The sequence below is a fragment of the Dromiciops gliroides genome, chromosome 2 (assembly GCF_019393635.1).
Source record: "Dromiciops gliroides isolate mDroGli1 chromosome 2, mDroGli1.pri, whole genome shotgun sequence".
NCBI lineage: Eukaryota > Metazoa > Chordata > Mammalia > Microbiotheria > Microbiotheriidae > Dromiciops > Dromiciops gliroides.
This window is the reverse complement of record NC_057862.1, coordinates 491,656,035-491,681,482: the sequence shown is the minus strand read 5'-3', so window position 1 is coordinate 491,681,482 and position 25,448 is coordinate 491,656,035. Positions and strand designations below refer to the sequence as shown.

General features: G+C 38.4%; 1 pseudogene; it reads right to left on the bottom strand.

The window, feature by feature from the left end:
• Positions 1-391: 391 nt before the first annotated feature.
• LOC122743077 lies at positions 392-10,466 on the bottom strand (annotated as a pseudogene).
• Between the last annotated feature and the right edge of the window lie 14,982 nt (positions 10,467-25,448).

The following is a 25,448-nucleotide window of genomic DNA, read 5'->3' as shown; positions in this document are numbered from 1 at the left end:
CTCTTGTTAACCAGTCATTTGGCTGGAAAAAAATAAAATACTTTTAAACTGACTTACTTTTCTTAAATGTGCTCCTGTGTGTGTAACCTTTATTGTTAGGTATGTTGAAAAGATAGCCTGGTATTTTAGAGTGCTATCAACAGTCACTTTTGCTAAGGGACCCCTACTCCCAGAGACACAAGGTCTGCCGGTATACCCCCTGGGCAAGCCAGCAATGCAGGTGGGGCCCAACATCCAGGCTTTGCCTTCCTCAGCAACCCATGGGCCACAAGGCCAAGGCAGGAGAAGTCAAGTCTTTTGATTAAGCTAATTCTCCCTCTCTCCCCCCTTTCATCATATCACGTTAATAGCAGATGGCTCTAGAAACTCATTCAACTTTCACAAGGTAAACTAGGTTGCAATATTTATTATACATTAAAGCATTTTTACACACAACACTTTCTGGTGCTAAGCTGGGTAAAATTTGGCATGCAGGCTTCTTTTTATACTCCAAGCAGAAAGTTCACTCCATTGACAGCACTCAACTGGGTTTTAGAAATGTTTGGGGGCAGCTAGGTGTCGCAGTGGATAAAGCACTGGCCCTGGATTCAGGAGAACCTGAGTTCAAATCTAGTCTCAGACACTTGACACTTAATAGTTGTGTGACTTAACCTTCATTGCCCCACAAAAAAAAGAAAAAGAAAAATGTTTGGGAGAGCTTAGAAAATTTTACATTTGAAGGGTTGAAATGACAATACTTTTAAAATTCATCTTCTTCTTTATGAAACTGGAATGAGGGTTCTTTATTCTTTAGTGGAGATAAAAGTTTACCTCCTGTTTCATCCTGAATGCTGGGTTCCTTCAAATGAAGTTATTTCTCTTCCACTCTAGCAGGAACTCATGATTTCTCAGATGTTTAATACAGAGTCAAAAGCTGTGGCTAAAACTTTGCAAATAGCTTGTGCTTGTTCCTGTATTATGTAAAACAGTAAAAAGACAAAACTAATATTACTAAAAACAGCATTCCTTGGTTTTAAAAATATTTACTGTAGGGGCGGCTAGGTGGCATAGTGGATAGAGCACCGGCCCTGAAGTCAGGAGTACCTGAGTTCAAATCCGGCCTTAGACACTTAACACTTACTAGCTGTGTGACCCTGGGCAAATCACAACCCCAATTGCCTCACTAAAAAAACAAATTAATTAAAAAATATATATATTTACTGTGGATTTTGACCTAATACAATAATTTTCCCAAAGGGTCTCAGGCATGAGTAGCCAACCCAGCCTCCAGAATTGTGCCATCTCCCCAGACCTTGAAAAACCAACAAAGTTTCTTAGTTTTACTTCTTGGTTTGAATTAGCTAGTAAAAAAGTAGGGACAGGGAGGAGAGGAAATAAGCCAAAACCTTACCAGACTGTTACACTGATACACCCATAGACTATATTCTTCATAGCTTGCATCTGTGGTCTTTAGTGCCAGTAAGCTTTTTCCTGCTCCTAGACCATCATCATAACACACCATCCGGATTAAATACAGAGTATGTCTGTGCAAAACATCCTACAGAAATGAGGGGAAAATCCAGAATGATCATGGCTGTTAGGAAAGCTGGTTCTTGTTCTAAGGATACACACATGGAAAAACTCACACTTTCTCACAGAACTCTCTCAATACAATATACAGAAATTTGGTCATGTAATGCTTTTTGAAGCTACAAAATAGGGGTAGCTAGGTGGCACAGTGGATAAAGCACCAGCCCTGGATTCAGGAGGACCTGAGTTCAAATACAGCCTCAGACACTTGACACTAGCTGTGTGACCCTGGACAAGTCAATTAATCCCCATTGCCCTGCCCCCCTCCCCCCAAAAAAGCCACAAAATAGTGCCCTCTGCTGGTCAGTCTTTGTAGTCCACTTTTTATATCACACCTCCCTAAAGTAAGCTCCATAAAAGTCAATCTAACAACTTCCTAATGTATGTTGATGATAAGAATAATAAAATATCATCCTAAAAGGTCCCTTCCCTCTTAAAGGAGCAGTCTTATCTCTTGGTAAAACTGCTTCAAGGATCCCTGCGAAGCAGTTGCTAATATGAAGTAGTCATCTCTACCTACAGAATGGGCCCCTGCTACTTACTCCTTCAAGGGCATCAGACAAGAGGACAAAGCTTTCCCTGATGTTCTTCCTTGGTTTTAACAAATATTACCCCCCTTACACCTGCCAGAGCACTTTCCTTTATACTTCCAAGTGTGTAATTTAAGATTCTAAATGTGAATTCTAATCTGTTCCCCCAGTTTTGGGGGAAACTGACTAAAATCACTGATAAAAACGAGTTTAGGTTTTTAAGGGTTTATTAGAAAATAGAAAGAAAAAGATTGAGAACAGAATTCCAACAGCCTGGCATTCCTACCTTTCCTCAAATTTCCTGTGAAGTCCTCTGCCGCCGCCGCCACCACCACCAAGTCAGGAACCCAAAAGCCCAAGAGCTCTCCACGCAGGCTCCCTTTCCTCCTTCCTGTCTCCTCCCAGAAAATAGGAGGCTCCTCAAGTTGATTGGCTGGTAGCCTTGATAGACAGCACCCATGAGCAAACGTCATTTCCTGACACCAAGGAAAAGCCACAATGCCTCTGAGGCATTTTCCTCATGGTGGAGCTTTCCCACAGCAAGTCTCCAGTAGGTGGCATCATTCCAATCATTACACAAGTAACACAGCAATGTGATATTTGTCTATTTTGTCCCTCTCACTTGTAAGGGCCAAAAGGACAGGGGCTGTGTGAAATCTACACCAATGAATTTTTTTTTTTTGGTGAGGCGATTGGGGCTAAGTGACTTGCCTAGGGTCACACAGCTAGTAAGTGTTAAGTGTCTGAGGTCAGATTTGAACTCGGGTCCTCCTCGACTCCAGGGCCAGTGCTCTATCCACTGTGCCACCTAGCTGCCTCCCAATCAATATTTTCAAGGACGAGAGGATTCTTTTCACTAAAAACAAATTTCATGGTCCTTAATATATTTATAATTGTGCTGTTCATTAGCTTCTAGCAATTCAAAAGCTGTGACAAAAAGCTACCATGAATTTGTTAATGTGGAACACAAACCAGTAATACTATACAGAAACATCTATCTGTGTGAGATCTTCAGTCAACAGAAGGTATTTACTGAGGAGTTGGACCAGATGCCTGAATTGCATGTACGCACAGAGATCCCTTGTAATGACTCCATGGCCCTTGAAGGGGTACATGACCCACAGGCTAGACACACAGCTCCAGAGATATATTTTCCTACTGCCAGGCAGAGTACTATCCCGTATAGGTGTTTAACAAATGTTTGTTGAATGAACAATGGAGTATCTAAACACAACAAGGTCTCTAGTCATTTGAGAACATTAAATCTTCAATGATCTTTTTTCCTTTCAAATTATATTTAAAAGACATGATAAACTTTACACATTAATCAGACGGGGATACTTTAATGCCATATTTAGACACTTCCATAATAAACTCCTCCAGAGAAACAAATGGTAATTTTTCATCTTGCTTTGAAGTTGTGATGTTTAAAAACCATATTGTGGTCTCCTTAAATTAGAAGCTTCAGCACCAGTCTTTGGACATTAAACATTTATTAAAACATAGAGGTATTCACAAGGAGTTCAGAAAGTTAAGAAAAAGAAGTCCTACCTAGCCTAGAGTTCCAGCCTGGTTGAGTTCTTCCTGAAGTCCTCCTCCACGAGCCTGCTTTAACCAGGAACTCTCCAGCAAGCTGATTGTGGAAGGTTTTTATAGGTCTGGAACAGAGGCAGTCCTTACACCTGCTTCAAGCTGATTGGTTGGCGTCATCCAAACCATTAAGGGATAGGCAGGTGTGATTACAATCCAGTTAACTAATCAGCAGTCAATCACTCTCACTTGATTCAATCAGTCTAGATTAATCTCCAGGTGGGTCTTTGAGTATCTGCTAAGTCCCATTATTTCATCACAAAGTCTAAAGGAAAAACAGAAAAGAAAAATAGTCACCACCAAAGTTCTACATGAAAAGTCCAGTCAGACCCTCTAAGCTTCACTCCCCATGTCTGTGCTTATGGGACTATCACAAAATGGTCCAACATTTAAAGCCCAGAGAATTCAGGATGTATGATGGACTTAGGAGAGTTTCCTATAAAGCAAAAATCTTATTCATTGCACAATTAAACATTATTGTTTGTTATTTTGCTATACTATTATTCGGAGATGTGTGAAAAAAGTCCATATTTCCACATATTTGTATGTGTGGTTTTATCTGCTGTTTTAATTTTTTGTGAACCCTGAAAGTTATAACAGAGATTTATCCTCATGGAACCTGATGAGTTTAATGGCTTATTTTTTTTTTTTTGGCCTCTGGATTAAAAAAAAAAACATAACCTTTCTAAAAAGAGTTCTCCAAGTCTATGATTAACAAATTAAATAATCAGGAAGTATGGTCAAACTTTGTCTCATGTCCACAGCAAGGTTATATGCATTTCTTTAAATCATATCCTGCACATCAGATATATTCAGTTATACCAAAGCTACCTAGCTCTTCAGGTAGGTTGGCAGATTGTTTCACCTGAAAAAAAGTTATTTTTTTCCAAACCACTTTTTCAAACAAATATTCACCACTTCTTTGTTTTAACCTATCAGAAACAAGATAGTAAATTTTTATTTTAGCTTGATCATCTTTTCCCCAGATTTACCTGTTGAATTCAGTTGACATTTGATTTTTTCTATAATAATTGGGCATAATTCTCTGGATATGTCTATAATGATTGATGACATTCAGCTGTGTGTTAAATAAAATCATCATTTCCATAAACAAGGGCTGAACTGCTTGGCAACCAATGTTATAAAAAGATTAGGCAAGTCACATACACAGACTTTACTTTTTGGTTTCAAAGTTTCACAGAACCTAGATATTCCCAGGAAGTTGCTAGGGTTTCCACAAAAGAGATTTAATCACAGCCAGATGTTTGACTTCTTAGTCACCAAAATTCTTTTGTGCTCTTATACAATACAGTAACTTTTCCAAAGTAGACTAGAAGAAAATATCTTTTTTAAAAGTTCTGTATTACTGATAGAATTTTAAGACACTATAGGAACAGGAAGGCTGGACGAAAAAAATCACACTGATATGAGCAATTTGGAATTTGTGCTTTAGTTTTTAAAATAATGAAAAATCCTGTTACATTATGTATGCAATACTCTCAAGTTGTGCCATACTGCTATACAAGCACAAACTATTTCCTATAGTTACTGTAATCTTACTTTAATTACTTACAGTAATCTTAATTACTGTAGCAGCATTATTAGTACCCTAAACTTAGTTTTAGAAGATTGTTTTAGCTCAGATTAAATGACAACTTCTACTCCCATACTAGATCAAACTCATTTTAATCACAAAGGATTAACTCTCATCACAACTTAATACTAATAATTTTATAATGATACAAAATATTAACTATAATTAAAATAGGAAAACATTCATATACAAAATTTCAGCCCATTACCATAATTTAAATGATTAGACAACCTATGTTATAAGAAGTAAGTAGGTTAATATGGAAATTAATAGCTAAGGAAATTAATATCAGGAATATCTTTTCCAATTAAAATAAGATTGACTTAATTTCTATAAACTACTAAGAAACATTTATTTTACCACTTGCCTATATTAATCTCTCTTCTTCCACATTCATTTCCACCAACTGCTCTGTCAGTAGCATTATGGCTAAGTTTTCCAGAAATGGAAGTTGTGATCAATTATTAACATGAGTAATTATATTTCTAATAATAAGTTTTAAATTAAGCATTTATTTTCTTTTCTTCTTCCCTATCCAATTGAAAAAGAGAAAAGAAAAGCAAAAACTCTTGTAACAAATATGCCCAGTCCAGCAAAAGAAACTCCTGCAATGGCCATGTCAAGATTTATAAATTTACTGAAGAAAAAAAACCCACTGCCAAGCATGCAAGGCTCAATAACTATTAACTACTAATACATATTTTTTAAAACCTGCTGGAACCATAGTTCAAGAATTAACCCATGGAAACAGTGCCATCTAGTGGACTGAGATGTTACTGACCTTTCAAGAGCCATAGCCAAAAATTGATTTAGTATCTAAGATTAGATAACAGCAAGCAGTTGAGCTGTCCTGACCATAGTCACTACAACTTCTGTCTCTTACATAAACATATTTTTACCTGTGCCACATCGATGTAATTTATTAGATCCAGTGGTCCTTCAAGACTTTTCCCATCACATGTTGTACCTTCTCTAATATACCACAAAACCCTGGTCCTGGAGGGAAGATTAGAATACTCCCTGACCCCTTTCTATTCCCCTAGTTGGGCAATCCCAGACTCCCCCTTTACCTCCTTCACTCAGCAACCTTTCTCTTTTTTTTTGAAGTCCACTCAATCAAAATGTCACACCCTCTCCAAATTATAGTAGCTGCCATTTGTAGGACTCCCTCAATACCTGGCTCACCATATTTCTCTCCTATCTAACTCCTCCCCTTATACTAGCTTATACTAGGGTATTTGTAATATCAACTTAGATCCTCCCTCAAACTCCCTAACCTTCCAATTTCTCAGTCTCCTTAAATCCCCTGACATACTAGTTTATTCCACCTTAGCCGTACACAGAGATGGTCACACATTAGATTTCCCCATTAACCGTAGTAGTAGTAGTAGTAGTAGTAGTAGTAGTAGTAGTAGTAGTAGTAGTAGTAGTAGTAGTAGTAGTAGTAGTAATAGTAGTAGGCCTCCACCAGTTGAGGACGACCATGGATCAGCACCTTGAAGAACCACAGGCCACAGTGAGGCTGCTCAGTTCGATATGGGAGCCACAGCTCCTGAGTGAGTAACTGCCACATCCCGTGTTGTATCTACCCCATGAAGAGTAGCTGGAGTGTCCTCTCCAGGGCACTGGCCTGGGCGGATCAATATGGAAAACAAGCTGTTGCCCATGCAGCAGGTTTTCCCTCTCTGTAACATTGGTGGATCCAAAGGAGAGGCAGAACCAATACAGTTTGGCACCAGTGCCACCACAGGAGTTGCCAGAGGGATGTGATGTACAACATCCAACTGCCTAAGGGACTCAACTCCTGATTTTTCCTTGGGGTTAACTACTGAAGCCTTTCCCATATCTGGGTATAGCCGCAAAGAAGCAGAGGTTTAAAATCAGGGTTTCCTTCCCCTAGGGGGGTTGCCTGCCAAGGCTAATGAGCCCCACCTGCCCAAAGTGACTGGTTTTAAGGTGCCAGTGACTTTCCTTCGCCCCTTCTCCTGTTAGTGGAAACAGTTCTGCCTCGAGAAGGCCAGGAGTTGGGCTTTGGTTGTCAGAGGCTATTTGAGATGCACACTATTGGAGCATTTTATAGAGAGTGGGAGCTTATCCCCACTCCCACCCCAGCATGACAAACCTTTGGAACCCATAAGTGTTCTACTTAACTAATCTCAAACTAATCATAAGCTATCACTGCACCTCTCCCACAATTTCACTCCTACTAAACCTATTCTTCAACCTTCATCTGGACCTTCAATCTCTTTACCTCCATACTTTCTCAGGCCATTACTCTGATTTCATTTTCTTCCCTTTCCAACCTCAACCCAATGGCCATTTCAACTGTACACTGTCCTCTCCTCTTGAATCCCTTATCACCTTTTCCTATCACCACCATTCATCTTGCTAAACCTCAGTTTTGGATTACTCCCACCATCCCACCTCCTCTACTCCTACTCAAGAGCAACAAGGACACTAGAGAAAGCTTGACGACTGAGTAGCTGAGTACATTACAAATGCATGGAACCTAACCTCAATGGGGCCTTCACTACAGGTAGTCAGCCCTTTTACTTTTCCCCAATTGCTTTCCTATCTCACTTCCGACAGAAGCTATTCCAAACTTTTTCCTACCTGAAGGCCCCTTCAGGTGAGACCTGGCCCTGTAAATTGCCTCTTACTTTATTATGAAGATTGAAGCCATTTGAGCTTCCACTACTCCCTCTCTTCATCTCAAAACCCCTTGATAGTTATATCTCCCTCTTCCTCTTCTTTTCCCCCAGTCTCTGACAAAGAGGTGGCCCTTTTCTTGCCAAAGTCAACTCTACCACTTAATTTCATTTCATTCCATCTTCTCCAGCAGACTGCATGTTCCATTATCACATCTTTCTGTCTCCCAAATCTTCAAACTCTCCCTGTCTACTGGTTCTTCTCCTACTGCCTTCAAACATACTAAAGTCCCGTTCTTTAAGAAAGCTGTTCTTCCCTCCTCATCTTACATCACCTCTCAGATGTTTTTCCTCCTTCACCCTGTGAGAAAATAATTATTAATAATGGATTTCTTGGGGGACCCAGGGATCAGTTTCTCAGTGCTTTTTCTCTTCCTCCCTCCCCATTCCAGAAAGTCCAGTTCTTGAGAAGCTTCTACAAATCTTATTTGGGACAAACCCAAGAGAACAAAAGAAATGGAGATAGACTTTTGTCTAGCTCAGTGAAGGACTCTTGGGATCAAATCATACCTAGATAATGGACTTTGCCTTGGGCAGCTTCGGTGGGGGTCTTTTGCATTCCTTTCCCTGATAATAATCAACAGAGTTCATTTTGCAATGTAGTGACTAGAATGTAGGGTATATTGTAGTCCAAACTTTTCTGTGCTTTCATAAACAGGAATTTTATGTTAGAATCCAGAAGCCAAATAATTCTGGATGGAAGGACAGGAGGAGGGCAGAGCAGGAGAGGGAATCAAGAAAGCTTTCAAGCAAGAAATGGAATTGGAGGTGACCTCTGAAAGGTAGAATGTCAGCAGACAAAAATGTTGGTAGTTTCTCTATCACTAGGGACACATATCATAGAATGCCTTCCTGAAACTAAGAATCCCTACAAGGAGAGTGATTCACTACCTTCCTCAACATTTCACTTTGAAAATCCTGCCAATCAAAAAGGCTGATAGGTTTTATCCTCCTACTTAAACTGCAAGGTCCATGAGAACAGGGTCCATGTCTATTCACCTTCATGTATCTCTTCAATTCAGTGCTGGGCCCTAAGTGTTTGCTGAATTGTTAAATCAGTCTTCATAAACTGTGACTAGGAAAATCAAGAGCTTTGTTCAGGATTAGATGTTCTCATTTGCATCAATTAGATTTTGTAAAACTAAATCATGGGGCAGCTAGGTGGTGCAGTGGATAGAGCACTGAGGTCAGGAGGACCTGAGTTCAAATCCGGCTTCAGACACTTAACTAGCTGTGTGACCCTAGGCAAGTCACTTAACCCCAATTGCCTCACAAAAACAAAACAAAATAAACAAATTTTTTAAAAATCCTAAATCATAGGATAACAGGTCTAAACCTGGAAAGGGCCACAGAGGTCACCTAATCCAGGCACCTCACTTCACCCATGAGGAAATCTGAGGCCCAGAGGAGTGAAAGGGCTTGCCCAAGGTCACACTTGTAGCAAGTGGCAAAGTCAGGAGCTGAACCCAACTCCTCTGGCTCTAAATGCAGCAATCCTTCCTCCATCTCACCACTGTGCCTATCAGAATTATTTATTTTCCTTCCTATGTCATCTGTGATTATGAGAGATAATATACCCACATATTTGAACTTTACCTGCAAACTGACAAATACCCAGCTCTGTCACCTCTATGACCTTAGGCAACTCCCTTAATTTTGCTAATTTTCAACTTCCTCATCTATAAAATGAAGGACCTGATCCTTTGTCATGCATGCTGCACTGTTTATTAATCTCCCACTGGAGTAAACAGAATTGTACAACAGATGTCTCTAAAACTCAAGTGTCTTCTCCTAGAACCCTGTGTGTAAAACTCTCCTCATTTGGGGGACCATTTAAACCTGCAAGTTCACAGTTGAGGGGAGTTCCCATTGCTATATGAGTAGTATTTGGAAACTCCCATCACAGATGCAGAATGACAACTCTTCTACAAGCTAGCATCTGAGAAAGCTGCCAGGGGCCCTGAGAGGTAAAGTGACCCCAAGAGGGAAAATCTGAACATTTTCAGCTCTCATTGCAAAGAACCCACTTGCACATTGTAGCAGATTTATTTTAATGGCTTCAATGACTTGAGAAAATCCAAAATAGGACATCGTCCAAAGTGGAATTAGATCCAAGACTTCAAATTACAAAATTAAATGTTCATACCACTTAAAGAATATCATGTTGGGGGCAACTAGATGGTGCAGTGGTTAAAAGCGCTGGCCCTGGATTCAGGAGTACCTGAGTTCAAATCCGGCCTTAGACACTTGACACTAGCTGTGTGGCCCTGGGCAAGTCACTTAACCCCTATGAGCCTATGATAAACACTCTATTTGGATTATTTGTTATAAATACAAACAAATTAACTGGCTGCCTGGTGACTCAAGTCTAAACTCCACCCCCCTTACCTTGCTCTTAGTACTGATTTCACTACTTTGGGAACTGCTACTACTGTGTCGCTTTTTGCCTTTTCGAAACATTTTTCACCATACTTGGATCCATAACCTCCCCTGGAAGAACAAAAATTGGTTACAACCAAATCAATGAAAAAGTGGCTTCTTTAAACCACTTGTCCAAAAATGTTTATTCATGCATGTAAATCAAACGTGTATGTATGGGAAAGAAAATGAAACAATTCTTTCTTGCAACTGTGGTTCTAATTCTTTTCACTTGGAATTCAAAAGACCTAAACATTTACCCTTTACCGCAGAACTTGGAAGCTAGTCTACTTTTTCTTTTTTAAGAGAAGCTAACTAACAATGTATAACTTGACTCAATTATCTGAGTCAAAAGGTCTTGTTTTTCTAAAATAATGAAATTCAATCTAAGTCAATGGTATATTAGTTTTTCTAGTTAAAGGAGCTCATGGTACTTAAAAAGTTATTTTTATATCTGAATTCATAAAAAAAGGGAGACATGTCAATCTCCTTGCTATAGAATCATGGAACAAAATATAATTGTACACACATCTAAGAAGTTCCCTTGCTTTGCAGGGAGGGCTTCTTGTTGCCTGAGCATGTAACAAGTTATTTTGAAGAAACAACACTTTTGACAAAGGAAAAAGAGTAAGGGACTGAATAAGAGGTGGTCAGTAGGAAACCCCATTCCAATTAAAAATCTCTTCCTGTCATAGGACAATGTTTACCCTACACTGACTTCTAGTATGGTATCAAGGAGACCTTAACTGCCACCTCATCAAATTATGAAAAAAAGTCAGAATCCCTATTGTCTTTGTAGGGGTAGAGATGGATCAAGGACGCCCACTACTCCCTACCCATTCAGCTAAGACAACACAAATCCTAAGGGGTCTCAAAGGTGCCTGTCCTGTGTAATCAATCCATTTACTGGAAGAAAGATCACAGAGGTCTCAATGGATCAAAGGGAGATTCAGAAGAATTTCTCTCAAAGAAAAAATATTATCTTTATTGATATTCAGCTGCAGAGTAAAATCTAATCATAAAATTAGTTTTAGAAACAAATTCTAGGGGGCAGCTAGGTGGCGCAGTGGATAAAGCACTGGCCCTGGATTCAGGAGGTCCTGAGTTCAAATCCGGCCTCAGACACTTGACACTTACTAGCTGTGTGACCATGGGAAAGTCACTTAATCCTCATTGCCCCGCCAAAAAAAAAAAAAAGAAAAGAAACAAATTCTAACATTTGTCTACTTTTAAAAATCCCTATGGTCAGTGAACTGAAAGAGCCTTAAAGGGAACTTGAAGATCCTATTTATTTTAATATATGGTTTTTCACAGGCTGTTCTGTCTTTAGGTTTCTCCAGGCATAAAATACAGGTTGACAATAACTAGCCTCTCCCCCTACCTCAGCAAAATGGCATCAGGAAGAAAGAAATGATATTCATGAAATGTTTGTGATCTCCTTAAAAATGGCACTAAATAGGCACAGAGTGCACAGTAATAATACATCCTTCAAGACCCACCCACATATCCTTAATACTAATCAAAATGAAGATTACTTGGGTAAATACTTTTGAGAAATGCTTTTCCTCATGACTTGAGATATAGGACTTGAGACATATGAGTTATCTTGTAGCTAAAGCTGATTTCATTCCATGAAACTCTAATTAGTCAGGAAAGATCCAGATTCTTATATTCACTGTGGCTGAAACTGTACAGAAATGAAATGTTTAATTAAAATAAATATTAGCTACCTAAACCAGGAAGAGCCAAAACAGAGAAAGAAAATTATAGTTCAATTTCCCCAATGAATATTGATGCAAAATTTTTAAATAAAATATCACCAAAGAGATTACAGCAATTTATTACCAGGATAATACACTATAACCAGGTGGGATTTATACCAGGAATGTAGGGCTGATTCAATATTAGAAAAACTATCAACATAATTAACTACATAAATAATAAAACTAACTGAAATCATATGATTATCTCAATACATGCAGAAAAAGCTTTTGACAAAATACAGCACCCCTAGGAATCAATGGAGCTTTCCTTAAAATAATAAGCAGTATCTATCTAAAACTATCAGTAAGCATTAAATGTAATGGGGATAAGTTAGAGACATTCCCAATAAGGTCAGGGGTGAAACAGGCATGTCCACTGTCACCTCTATTATTCAATATTGTACTAGAAATGTTAGCTTTAGCAATAAGAGAAGAAAAAGGAATTGAAGGAATTATAATAGGCAGGGAGAAAACAAAACTATCACTCTTTGCAGATGATAGGATGGTATACTTAGAGAATCCTAGAGAACAAACTAAAAAACTACTTGAAACAATTAACAACTTTAGCAAAATTGCAGGATATAAAATAAACGCACATAAATCGCCAGCATTTCTATATGACCAACAAAGCCCAGCAGCAAGAGATAGAAAGAGAAATTCCATTTAAAATAAATATTAGCAATTTTCATTCCAAATGTAGAGCATGCTATGGTTCCTGAATCCAAGTAGGTTCCTAAATTTTTATGGTCAAAGAAAAGCTGTTTTATTTTAAAAAACAAACAAAAACCCAGAAGAGGAAGACAGGAAATAAGCGAACATGTAAAAGAGAACATATTTGTAACAAAATTTATTCCCATGGAATGAAAAATCAATTGACAAAGTTGGAATACAGATAGAACAAATATTCATTAATGGATATGGGTGATCGTAAATACTAGATCAAAATTGTGCTTAGAATCTGTACATATATTCATACTTTTGTCAAATAGCTACAACACTATGGTCATTTGTTTTGTATTGCACTGACCTATCAGACGACACAGTCCATGAATGCAGGAACTGTTTCTAATTTAATATTTACATCTCCACTGCTTAGCTTAGCACTTTTCACATAAGAGGGCAATTCGAATACTTGTAGGTGTTAAAGTGAAGAGGCTGGATTTTCATAAAGATTCGACAGCATTTGAGTACTTGCATACTTGTATATTGTCCTCAAGTACCTATATACCAGGTACTACACTAAGAGTCTAATCAGCTTGGATATAGGTTATGGGCAGATTGTGGAGGGCTTTAAATGCCAAAGAATGCCTAGAGGTAACAGGGGCTTTTTAAGTAGAATGATAAGGTGATCTTTAGAAATATCACTTTGGGGAGCAGCTAGGTGGTGCAGTGGATGAAGCACCAGCCCTGGATTTAGGAGGACCTGAGTTCAAATCCCGCCTCAGACACTTGACACTTACTTACTCTCATTGCCCCACAAAAAAACAAACAAAAAAAACAAACAAGAAATATCACTTTGTTAAGCTCAGTTCAAGACAGATTGAACAGAGGAGAGACTTGAGGCAAAGAAATCAATTAATAGGAGTTTTCATTGTCTCTTAGCCATTCTTTGGAACATGCTCCCTCTGCCTCTGCCACCTAGCTTTCCTGATTTCCTTCAAGTTTCAGGTAAAGTTGCATCTTCTGCAAGAAGAATTTCCCAGTCTTCCTTAGTCTTAACCTTAATGTCTTCCCTTGCGATTATGATTTTAGAGTTAATTTATTCTGGTTAATCTTTTTTGTGTGTGTTGGTGGGGGGGACAATGAAGGTTAAGTGACTTGCCCAGGGTCACATAGCTAGTAAGTGTCTGAGCCCAAATTTGAACCCAGGTCCTCTTGAATTCAGGGCTGATGCTTTGTCCACTGCACCACCTAACTGCTCCTGAGTTAATTTATTCTGAATACATCTTGTTTATACATAGTTGTTTCCATATGGTCTCCCCGATCAGACTATAAGCCACTGAGGAGCTGGGACTGTTTTGTTTTGCCTTTCTTTGTATTCCTAGGGCTTACAAAGTGACTGGCACATAGTGAGCCCTTTATAAATAATAGCTGACTCTTATATAAATCCAGATAAATAGGGATGAGGCACTGAACTAGAGTGGAGGTCATGTGAAAAGGGAGGAAATGAGAAATGTCATAGGGGTGAAAGGATTTAACAATTAATTCACTACAGAGCATGTCTCCAAAGTTATGAAAATATGAATACTGTAAAGGCTAAAATTCTAACTGTACTGTCTAAAATATCTAATTAGTGGTCGCCAATAAATTATAAGCTTTAGCAAGAGTTAGACTTTTAAGCGTTTATTAAGGAGAATAAGAATTTGGTAAAGAGAGAGAGAAAGGCCTAGATTCCTCTATCTATTAAAGGGAGAGAGCATTCCTAGCTCCACTCTCCGCCAGAGTCCACAGGAAAGAGAGAGAGCGCCAGGCTCCCCCTTCTTCCTCTCATAAGCAAACGTTACTTCCTGACGCCAAAGAAAAGACTCCTGGTCTTGCCCTCAGAGACCTTTACCTCATGGTGGAGCTTTTCTACAGTAAGTCTCCAGCAGGTGGCGTCATTCCAATAGTTTCAATACAAAAAAGGTGGTTGTACTCTGGACAGAAATAGACAAGTCATTAAAAAGGTAGAGAGAAAATGAGTTCTATTTTAGACATACAGAGTGTGAGAAGGCTATGGGACATAGGTGGAGATGATCAGGAGGCATATGTTCATAGCTCAGGAAACAGACAAAGACTTCACATGTGGATTTGAGAGTCAAATACATAGAGGTGATGGATAAATCCAAAAGAGCTGACAAAACTAATGAGGAAATGTGTGTAGAGAGTGGAGGGCTCAGCCTAGAACACTTGAGTATAACCACACAGAGGGGATAAAACATGAGTATACAGCAAAGGCTAATGAGAAGTACAGGCCAAAAGGAGTAGGTGAAAGGAAAAGCAAAAGAGTATCAGAAGGGAGAAGACAATTACTACAGCAGCAATTCTGAATGACCGACTTGATGAACTACATAATCTGTAAGATTCAGTGGAAAACAAGTGCAATTCGGACCACAGGGTTCAGATCCAGGCTTTGCTTCTATCTTGTTTGCATGACCTTGAGATGGTTACTTAATTTCTCTAGGCCTCAGTTTCCTCAGCTATAGAATGAGAGTACCAAATGATGACCTAAAAGGTTCCTTCCATCTCTAATTCTATGATTCTGAAACTATGATCCTATTCAATTATAGTGAGAGGATTTCAAGGCAAGTCAACAAAATAATAAAAAGTCTCAACACTGAACCTTACTTAATAGGGGGAATATATAAAAATAACAAAACAAGGCAGAGTACCCTAAGTGACTGTTAAAGAATACAAAGTCCAAAAGAGATCACAATCAGTTGGAGGGAATCAGAAGAGGTACCGTAATATTTATTAAGCATCTATTATTTGCCAGTCATTGTGTTGAGGTCAAGGAAAGGAAGAAAAGTAAGAAGGAAGGAAGGAAGGAAGGAAGGAAAGAAGGAAGGAAGGAAAGAAGGAAGGAAGGAAGGAAGGAAGGAAGGAAGGAAGGAAGGAAGGAAGGAAGGAAGGAAGGAAGGAAGGAAGGAAGGAAGGAAGGAAGGAAGGAAGGAAGGAAGGAAGGAAGGAAGGAAGGAAGGAAGGAAGGAAGGAAGGAAGGAAGGAAGGAAGGAAGGAAAGAAGGAAGGATCTTCAAATAGCATTTTGAAGAGATTTGCAAGATTGTGGGCAGCAAAAATGTTAACAACTAAGAGAACAGGGCAAGTAATCGAGGTTGGAAAGATAAGTCAAATTAGAGTAGGGATTCTTAACCTTTTTTTGTGTCATGGACATATTTAGCAATCTGTTGAGGATTATGAGTCCCTTCTAAGAATAATATTTTAACATATATAAAGTGTATGTGACTATAAATGAAGTCAATTATATTGAAAAGTAATCAGAATATTTTTTAAATTTTTTATTCATTTAAAATTTAAATACAAAACAAGGGGGTGGAGAACATTTCCATGTACACAGCAAAACAGAGTGTTCAATATAAAAATATGAATTTCCATTTTAGAGTGTTCCCCCTTTTTGGAAAAATGATAATAAATGCTATGCATCGTTTTCAAAGCTACCTGGTTTTTCTGTTTCCTTCTAAGTTTTCTTTTGTTCTCTGCTGTGCATTTCCCCCCTCCCCCCCTCCCCACTCCACCATAGAGAAGGCTATAAATAAACATGAATACATACACATATGTATATATCTATATACAAACATATATATACACATATATGCCTATATGTAAAACCATACCATATATACTTCTAATTATGAGTTCTTTTTCTGGAGGTTGATAGCATCTTCCTTCATAGGTCCAAGTCTTTTCATGTTTTTTCTAAAAATCCACCAGCTCATAGCACAATGGTATTCCATCAAAATTATATACCACAATTTATTTATCTATCCCCCATCTGAAGGGCACCTATAATTTTAACCAATCCAATAGGTGTAAGATGTTATCTCAAAGTTGTATTAAATTGGTTTTTTCATCAATAATGATTTAGAGAATTTTTTAAATGACTATATATAGTTTTAACTCATTAAAAATTGCCTGTTCATATCCTTTGACCATTTATCAATTGGGGAATGACTCGTATTTTTATAAATTTGACAAAGTTCTCTATATATTTGATCTCAATGATACTTTTTTTTGGTGGGGGAGCAGGGCAATGAGGGTTAAGTGACTTGCCCAGGGTCACACAGCTAGGAAGTGTCAAGTGTCTGAGGCCGGCTTTGAACTCAGGTCCTCCTGAATCCAAGGCCAGTGCTTTATCCACTGCGCCACCTAGCTGCCCCTCTTCTCTATATATTTGAAATATGAGGCCTTAATCTGAGAAACTGTCTATAAAATTCCACACCCCCTCCCAGTTTTCTGCTTTCCTTCTAATCTTGGCTACATTGGTTTTATTTAATATAATCTAACTTAACTTAATATAATCTAAATTATTCATTTACATGGCTCAATGCTTTCTATCTCTTGTTTATTCATAAATTGTTCTCCAATCCATGAGTCCGATAAGTAATATGTGCCATGTTCTTCTAATTTTCTTGTAACATCTCCCTTTTATCTAGGTCATGTATCTACTTTGATCTTATCTTGGTATATGGTTTAAGATACTGGTCTATGCCCAATTTCTGCCAAACTGCTTTCCAGCTTTCCCAGCAATTTTTACCAAATAATGAATTCTTATCCCCAAGACTTAAATTGTACATTAGTCAGACACAAGGTTACTATCTTGCTTTACTACTGTGTATTGTATGTGTACTCTGTTCCACTGATCAAGCTTTCTATTTCTTAGCCAGTACTAGATAGTTTTCATATTTATTGCCTTATAATATAGTTTGAGGTCTGGCAACTCAAACCTCCTCTCTTTACATTTTAAAAATTAGTTTCTTTGACATTCTTGATGTTTTGTTCTTTCAAATGATTTTTTTATTATTTTTTCTAACTCAGCAAAATCATTGTTTAGTAATTTAATTGGGGTGGGGTTGAATAAATCAATCAGGTAAAATTACATTTTATTATATGAGCTTTGCCTACCCATGAACAATTCATATTTTTTCCAATTATTTAAATCTGACTTTATTTGTATGAAGAATGTTCATGTAGTTCCTACATCTGTTTTGGCAGGTATGTTCTCAGTTATTTTCTATCGTCTACAGTTATTTTAAATGGGGTATCTATTACTAACTCTTCTTATAGGGTTTTGTTGGTGATATATAAAAATGCCAATGATTTATATAGGTTTAGTTTACATCCTACTGCTTTGCTGAAATTACTGTTTCAACTAATTTTTTTTAGTTGAATCTTTAGGATTTTCTAAATATATCATATTGTCTGCAAAAAGAGATAGTTTATTACCTTATTTCCCATTCTGATTCTTTCAATTTCTTTTTCTTTTACTGCTATTGCTAGCACTTCTAAAACAATATTTAATAATATCAGTGAAACATAATGTAGTTTCCCTGTTAATCTTTTTTTTTTTTTTGGTGGGGCAATGGGGGTTAAGTGACTTGCCCAGAGTCACACAGCTAGTAAGTGTCAAGTGTCTGAGGCCGAATTTGAACTCAGGTCCTCCTGAATCCAGGGCCAGCGCTTTATCCACTTTGCCACCTAACTGCCCCCAGTTTATCTTTTAATTAAATCTATTTTAGCTTTAACTTTGTTCAAGACCATGATTGCTACCCCTGCATTTTTACATGAGCTAAAGCATAATAAATTCTACTCCAACCCTTTATTTTAACTATGTGTATCTCTCATTTTTTTTTTAAGTGAGGCAATTGGAGTTAAGTGACTTGCCCAGGGTCACACAGCTAGTACATGTCAAGTGTCTGAGGCCCCATTTGAACTCAGGTACTCCTGACTCCAGGGCCGGTGCTCTATCCACTGAGCCATCTAGCTGCCCCTGTATCTCTCATTTTTAATTGTTTCTTGTAAATGACATATTGTTGGATTCTGATTTTTAAACCATTCTGTTTTCCATTCTATTTCTGTTTTATGAGTAAATTCATCCCATTCATATTCAAAGTTCTAATTATTAGTTGTGTATTTTCCTCCATCCTATTTTTCCCCTCTGCCATTTACCCTATCCCTCCTTACCTGTCTAATTTACTTCTTTTGGGGGGGGGGCAGGGCAATGAGGGTTAAGTGACTTGCCCAGGGTCACACAGCTAGTGTTAAGGGCTAAAATTCTAGCTAAACTGTCTAAAATATCTAATGAGTGGTCGCCAATAAATTATAAGCTTTAGCAAGAGTTAGACTTTTAAGCATTTATTAAGGAGAATAAGAATTTGGTAAAGAGAGAGAAAAAGGCCTAGATTCCTATCTATTAAAGGGAGAGCACATTTCTAGCTCCCTTCTCCGCCAGAGTCCAGAGGAAAGAGGCCCGAGACTCCGCGCCAGTCTCTTCCTTCCTCCTCCCACTAGTTCGCGTCACTTCCTGATACCAAAGACAAGACTCCTGGTCTTGCCCTCAAAGACCTTCGCTTCATGGGCAGAACTCTTCTACAGTTAGTATCCAGCAGGTGGCGTTATTCCAATCGTTACAGTGCCCCCTGTTGTTCCTCAAGAAACAAAATGTTTCCTTGACGGAACAGTAAAAAGAATATAATAACTATTGATAACTAATAATATGTGAACAACAATATAGAAAAGGAAGAGAGGAAAGTTTTGTCCAGAGGGGCGATTTTTTTTTGTCCTCATGAACTGACGCTTTGACATTAGTCTTGCAAAGGGAGGGCCTCTGCAGAGAATACATATTACAGATGGTGTATATTATAACAGAAAGAGAAAAAAAAAACAAAAACAAAAACAACAAATCAAAACTGTTCATTTAAAGTCTCTGAAAGTCTTTTCTTAGATGTCCTCTAGGTGTAGTCGTGGAATGGAAGTCTTTTCAGGGGTTGATGTGTGGATACTGGTAATCAGCCAGGAAATTTCCTACAAAATTGAGCTTAACACAACTTTAAAATAGCTTTGTCAATAATCAAATCAAACAATGAAAGTTCTCAAAAACATGTCTAAGGGAATTCAGAATCTTAGTTGTTACACATGAAACATATAATAAAACAAAAATTGAAACATTCTTTAAAATTATAATATTACTATAGTCCCCCCCTTATGGAGGGTAATTGAGAAGACAATTGCTGCGATATTAATTATTAAAAATAATTTTTTATCTTTGTTTCATCACTTTTTGCATCATCTGCCTAATTATCCTCATGCCATTATGAGAAATTAAAAAATCTAATATAATTGGTAACAGGTGTCAAGGCCAAATTCAACACTGTATTTATCGTGACACCTGAGATAATTATGGGGGTTACCATAAAAGAACAGAGAAATGATGGGATATGAGCATTCCCACACTTGAGCAATATGTACTGCCCATACAGTATGCCAGGCTTAAAATAGGTGGATGGAATATATGTCCATGCCACCGAACATATTGGAAGAAACTGAGTCAGACTTAATCAGATGCATGGGATTGAGATGTCCATGGCATCAGGCATATAGGAGGGAGCATAGAAGCCAGGTGTAGAAGTGAGATGGGTGGGATGAATACTTCCAGCCATCTGTACAATATTGTGGGGAAAAATAAAATAAAATATTAAACCAAGAGAATCCAACCTCAACAATAGTCAAAAGCCGTTCTCTCAGCCATACCTTGACTTCATGCATGTCTCCCCTCATGTGACAGTTCAGTGTCTGCTCTTGCATGTATTCCTCTTGTGATTGGATGGCACCTTGGCCAACTGGCATCTGATAACTCAGAATAATGGCAATTAATGTCTTAAATGATAAATTCCCATAATTTAAAATCTCATATGGATTTAAAATTGAGGATAATAAATGATTGCAAAAAATGTGAATACATCTTGACTCAGAACACAATATATAGTTATGCAACAATTTCAAATAATATCTTTTTTTTTACTTAGTATACAATTACTTTTGTGAAAAATCAGAACATATTTAAATACAAATTAAAGCACAACAGAATCTCAAAGAACTTTTTTTTTTGAAAATAGAAAACTTTTACAAATGTTCCCCTCTTTTTTTGGGGGGGGGAATATGCTTATCAAAAATAATACTTCTAGAATCAATTTACACTTGCCATGGCAACCAATTTGCCAGGGAAATGCTTTAAAGAGTTTGATCAAATAATCAGTTGAGAAAAAATAACAAAAACAAACAACTCAGAATATGGGAGCACAATACTCCTAGAATTAACATTGTATAATAAAATCAAAACCATCTTGCAATGTTTCAAAATTAGATAGACAAATGAATAGAAGAAAATACACATGGAACAATAAAAGACAATGAAATTCAAACTAAGGAAGTCTAAATGAATGTGAACTTAATATTAATAAGAGTATTATAAAATATAAACTTGATCACATGACTATAAAAAGCTTTTACAAATATTCTCCTTGTTTTAAAAACTAAATATAAAACACAATCTCAAAAGCATGAAAATCTCTATGAAAATAAACCCATACCATTAATTTCAAAATGTATATGTAATAGCATAGAAATCCTATGTAACCTCTGAACTGATATTAATACTCTGAGTGAATTCAGAACACCTTTGATTCCGATATCTAAAATCCCCAATACTCATATCAATACCTTGCTGCTTACTTCTACATTTCTGTAAAATATATACCCTTCCATGGCAAAAGAAGCAGAGTCTTGAACTATGTTGATTGTCATTCTTATTCAGCTTAAGTTTTTCTTCTTTAACCCCTCTATATTGTCTGTCGGGCTTTTCACCATACAAATGCTTTATAAGATTACTAATTAAAGACAAAAGCAGGTTAGCAAAATTATGAACAAAACGAGTATATCTGGAATTTAAAGGGCTTTCTAAGGTTGTCTCAGAAGCACAGCCAGGCTGGGGAAGGGGTGAGCCTGAAGCTGCAAATGCAGTTAGAGAAAGTTGAGCATGCGCATTAGATCTTTGGACTTCCCAGGCCAGGGAAGCAATGGGCTTGGCCATGGGAGGAGTAGAGGGTGGGGTTTGGAGAGGAGGGGAGGGACCAGAGCAATTAGAATCAGACTTGATTTTGAACTCAGGCCTGGATTCCTCTTCCCCCACTGGGCCTCCAGGTGCTAGGGGATTAAAAGCTTCTAGAGGGTGGGTCATTGCCTCCAGGCATGCAAAATTAAAGCAACAATTAGTGTTAGAACTGGGAAAAGCTGCAGGAATCTCTTCAGGTTTCTCTGAAAAAGCATGGTTGGGAGAGGGAGAGATATTTCCTTGTGTGAGTAAGTTGCTGGCTCTTTTAACAAAAATAAAAAGAAAAATAGAAAATCCACAAAAACAAAGCATTAACATGATCTTATCTCCCATTTGTCTGGTTAAACAGACTAAAATCAAAAATAGGGTAATTAGGGAGTTTAAAAGGTCCATTCGAAAAAATTTAAAGGAAAACACAGCCAGTGTGCCAGTACTTAGCAGTTAAAGGGAGAGGGAGGGGAAATTTCTTACCCAACCAGAAGATCAGAAGTGAGGTTCAGCTTTCCTCTTCGTGGTCAGCCATCTGTTAAGGGCTAAAATTCTAGCTAAACTGTCTAAAATATCTAATGAGTGGTCGCCAATAAATTATAAGCTTTAGCAAGAGTTAGACTTTTAAGCATTTATTAAGGAGAATAAGAATTTGGTAAAGAGAGAGAAAAAGGCCTAGATTCCTATCTATTAAAGGGAGAGCACATTTCTAGCTCCCTTCTCCGCCAGAGTCCAGAGGAAAGAGGCCCGAGACTCCGCGCCAGTCTCTTCCTTCCTCCTCCCACTAGTTCGCGTCACTTCCTGATACCAAAGACAAGACTCCTGGTCTTGCCCTCAAAGACCTTCGCTTCATGGGCAGAACTCTTCTACAGTTAGTATCCAGCAGGTGGCGTTATTCCAATCGTTACACTAGTAAGTGTCAAGTGTCTGAGGCTGGATTTGAACTCAGGTCCTCCTGAATCCAGGGCCTGTGCTTTATTCACTGTGCCACTGTGGAAATATTTTAAATTGATTAGCCTAATTTGGGGGGACTAAACTGTGGATGACTAATCTTTCTGAGTGGAGGACTAATCTGGGGACTTTTGACTGTTTGGCTACCTGACTTTGTTAATTTAATATTGGCCGTTTATAAAGTTCCACCACACTGCTCCACTCCCAAATTGATAAGCAAAATATTAAGAAGCCTCTTAACTAAATAATCAAAGCAGAGTTTATTTATGGGATACTATTTAAAATTAAGAATACAGGGAAGGGGCAGCTAGGTGGCGCAGTGGATAGAGTACCGGCCCTGGAGTCAGGAGGACCTGAGCTCAAATCTGGCCTCAGACACTTAACACTTACTAGCTGTGTGACCCTGGGCAAGTCACTTAACCCCAATTGCCTCACTAAAAAAAAAAAAAAATACAGGGAAATAAAATGTACAACCTAACTGCTTTCCTGTGCTCTCTTTCCACTGCCTCTCTTTCCCACCTGCTGCGCTTTGAACTTTTTTTAATACAATAAGGGCATTAGCTGCCTCTCGCCTCAGGGTATGTACTTTCCCTGCTCAGCTACTTTCTTCTAACTCCTCTTAATCTTCACTTTCTCCAACCTGTATCCAGTGCTGAGTGCTTCTGTGCTTTCCACTGCCTCCTGGTCAGTCTGCCTTCTGCCGTCTTTGCCGCCCCTCTAATCCTGTCCTTCCGTGGGCCTTTCCTTCTTGCTCCTAGTCCTGCATTACTGTCGTGTTCCCCCCCCCCTTGCCCGAACCTCTTCTCAGCCTTTCTCATCCCTCTGAACCCCTCTAATCTCGTCCTCTCTCGTCCAACCCCTCTTTGCTGTCTAACTCCCAGATTTATATATACCTTTTCTTCTCTCCACTCAAATCTCGGGGCTTCCTGCGCCCACACACCAAGCTAATCCGCTAGCCAGGGCTGCGGCTGCTGGGGGTGCACTCCAGCCTCAGGTGCCTCAGCACAGGCTATCAGATAGCTCCGCTCAGGTCGGAGAGAGCTGGGGGCTTGCTTTCCCCCCCCCCCCCCAGCTGTCTGACCTGGCGTCTTGTATAGCCCACGGGGCTTTATGGCTCAGGTGAAGCAGAGGGGGAGGGGAAGAGACCCTGAGGGCCTAAGGCTTTCTAATCTCAGCCTAAAGGTAGGGTCCCCAAATCAAAATAAATTTCCACACCACCCAGTTGCCCCCATCTAATTTACTTCTAACCACTACCTTGCTCTCCTATTCCTTGCTGCCCTGTAAGAGTAGCTCCTTCCCCAAAGGGCAATAAAGCTGTCCACACCCTTTGACCCAGCAATACCACTTTTGGGTCTTTTTCCCAAAGAAATCATGGAAAGGGGAAAGGGACCCACATGTACAAAAATATTTATAGCTGCTCTTTATGTGGTGGCAAGGAATTGGAAGTTGAGGGGATGCCCATCAATTGGGGAATGGCTGGACAAGTTGTGGTATATGAATACAATGGAATACTACTGTGCTGTAAGAAACGATGAGCAGGAGGAGTTCAGAGAAACCTGGAGGGACTTGCATGGGCTGATGATGAGTGAGATGAGCAGAACCAGAAGAACATTGTACACAGTATCATCAACATTGAGTGTTGATCTACTGTGATGGACTATATTCTTCTCACCAATGCAATGGTACAGAAGAGTTCCAGGGAACTCATGATAGAAGAGGACCTCCAAATCAAGGAAAAAAAAAAAAGAACTGAGGAATATAGATGCTGAATGAACCATACTATTTCTTTTGTTTTTGGTGCTGTTGTTTTTTCCATTTTGAGGTTTTTCATCATTACTCTGATTTTTCTCTTATAATATGACTAATGCAGAAATAGGATTAATGTTATTATGTGTGTGTATATATATATATACATATATATATAACCTATATCAGATTAGCTGCTGTCTAGGGGAGGGGGGAGGGAAGGGAGGGAGGGAGAAAAATCTGAAATTGGAAAGCTTGTATAAACAGAAGTTGAGAACTATCTTTACATGTAACGGAAAAAAATAAAAAATAAATAAATAAACAAATAAATTTTTTTTAAAAAGAGTAGCTCCCTCATCTCCCTCACCCTCCTAATTCTTAATCTAAACACTCCCTTATCCTATCCCCTTGCCCTCTTATTTCTTTATAAATTTAGGAGTCTTTTATACCTACTAAATGTATATGTTATTCCCTCTTTAATTCAGTTCCAGTGAAAGTAAGGTTCCAACTCTACTAGCCCTCTTCCCACACTTGCTTCTTCTATATCAATTCTTCCTTCTACACCTCATTTGTATGAAGTAATTGTTCCTTTTTGCCTTTCTCTACAGTTTTATTTTTTAGAATAAACGCATCCTACTCAGTTCAGCCAAAGCCTTTCTTTCAAACTATTCAAGTAATGATGATAGTCTTAAGAGTACCAATTGGGGGCAGGTAGGTAGTGAAGTGGATAAAGCACCAGCCCTGGATTCAGGAGGACCTGATTTCAAATGGGGCCTCAGACACTTGACATGTACTAGCTGTGTGACCCTGGGCAAGTCACTTAACCCTCATTTCCCACCCCCCCCAAAAAAGAGTACTGATAATATTTTCACATATACTTATTAAGTCCCTTAAAATTGGCCTTTAATGTTTACCTTATGTTTCTCCTGAATATTATGCGTTGAATTTTCCATTGAGTTGGGATCTTTTTGTCACAAATACCTGC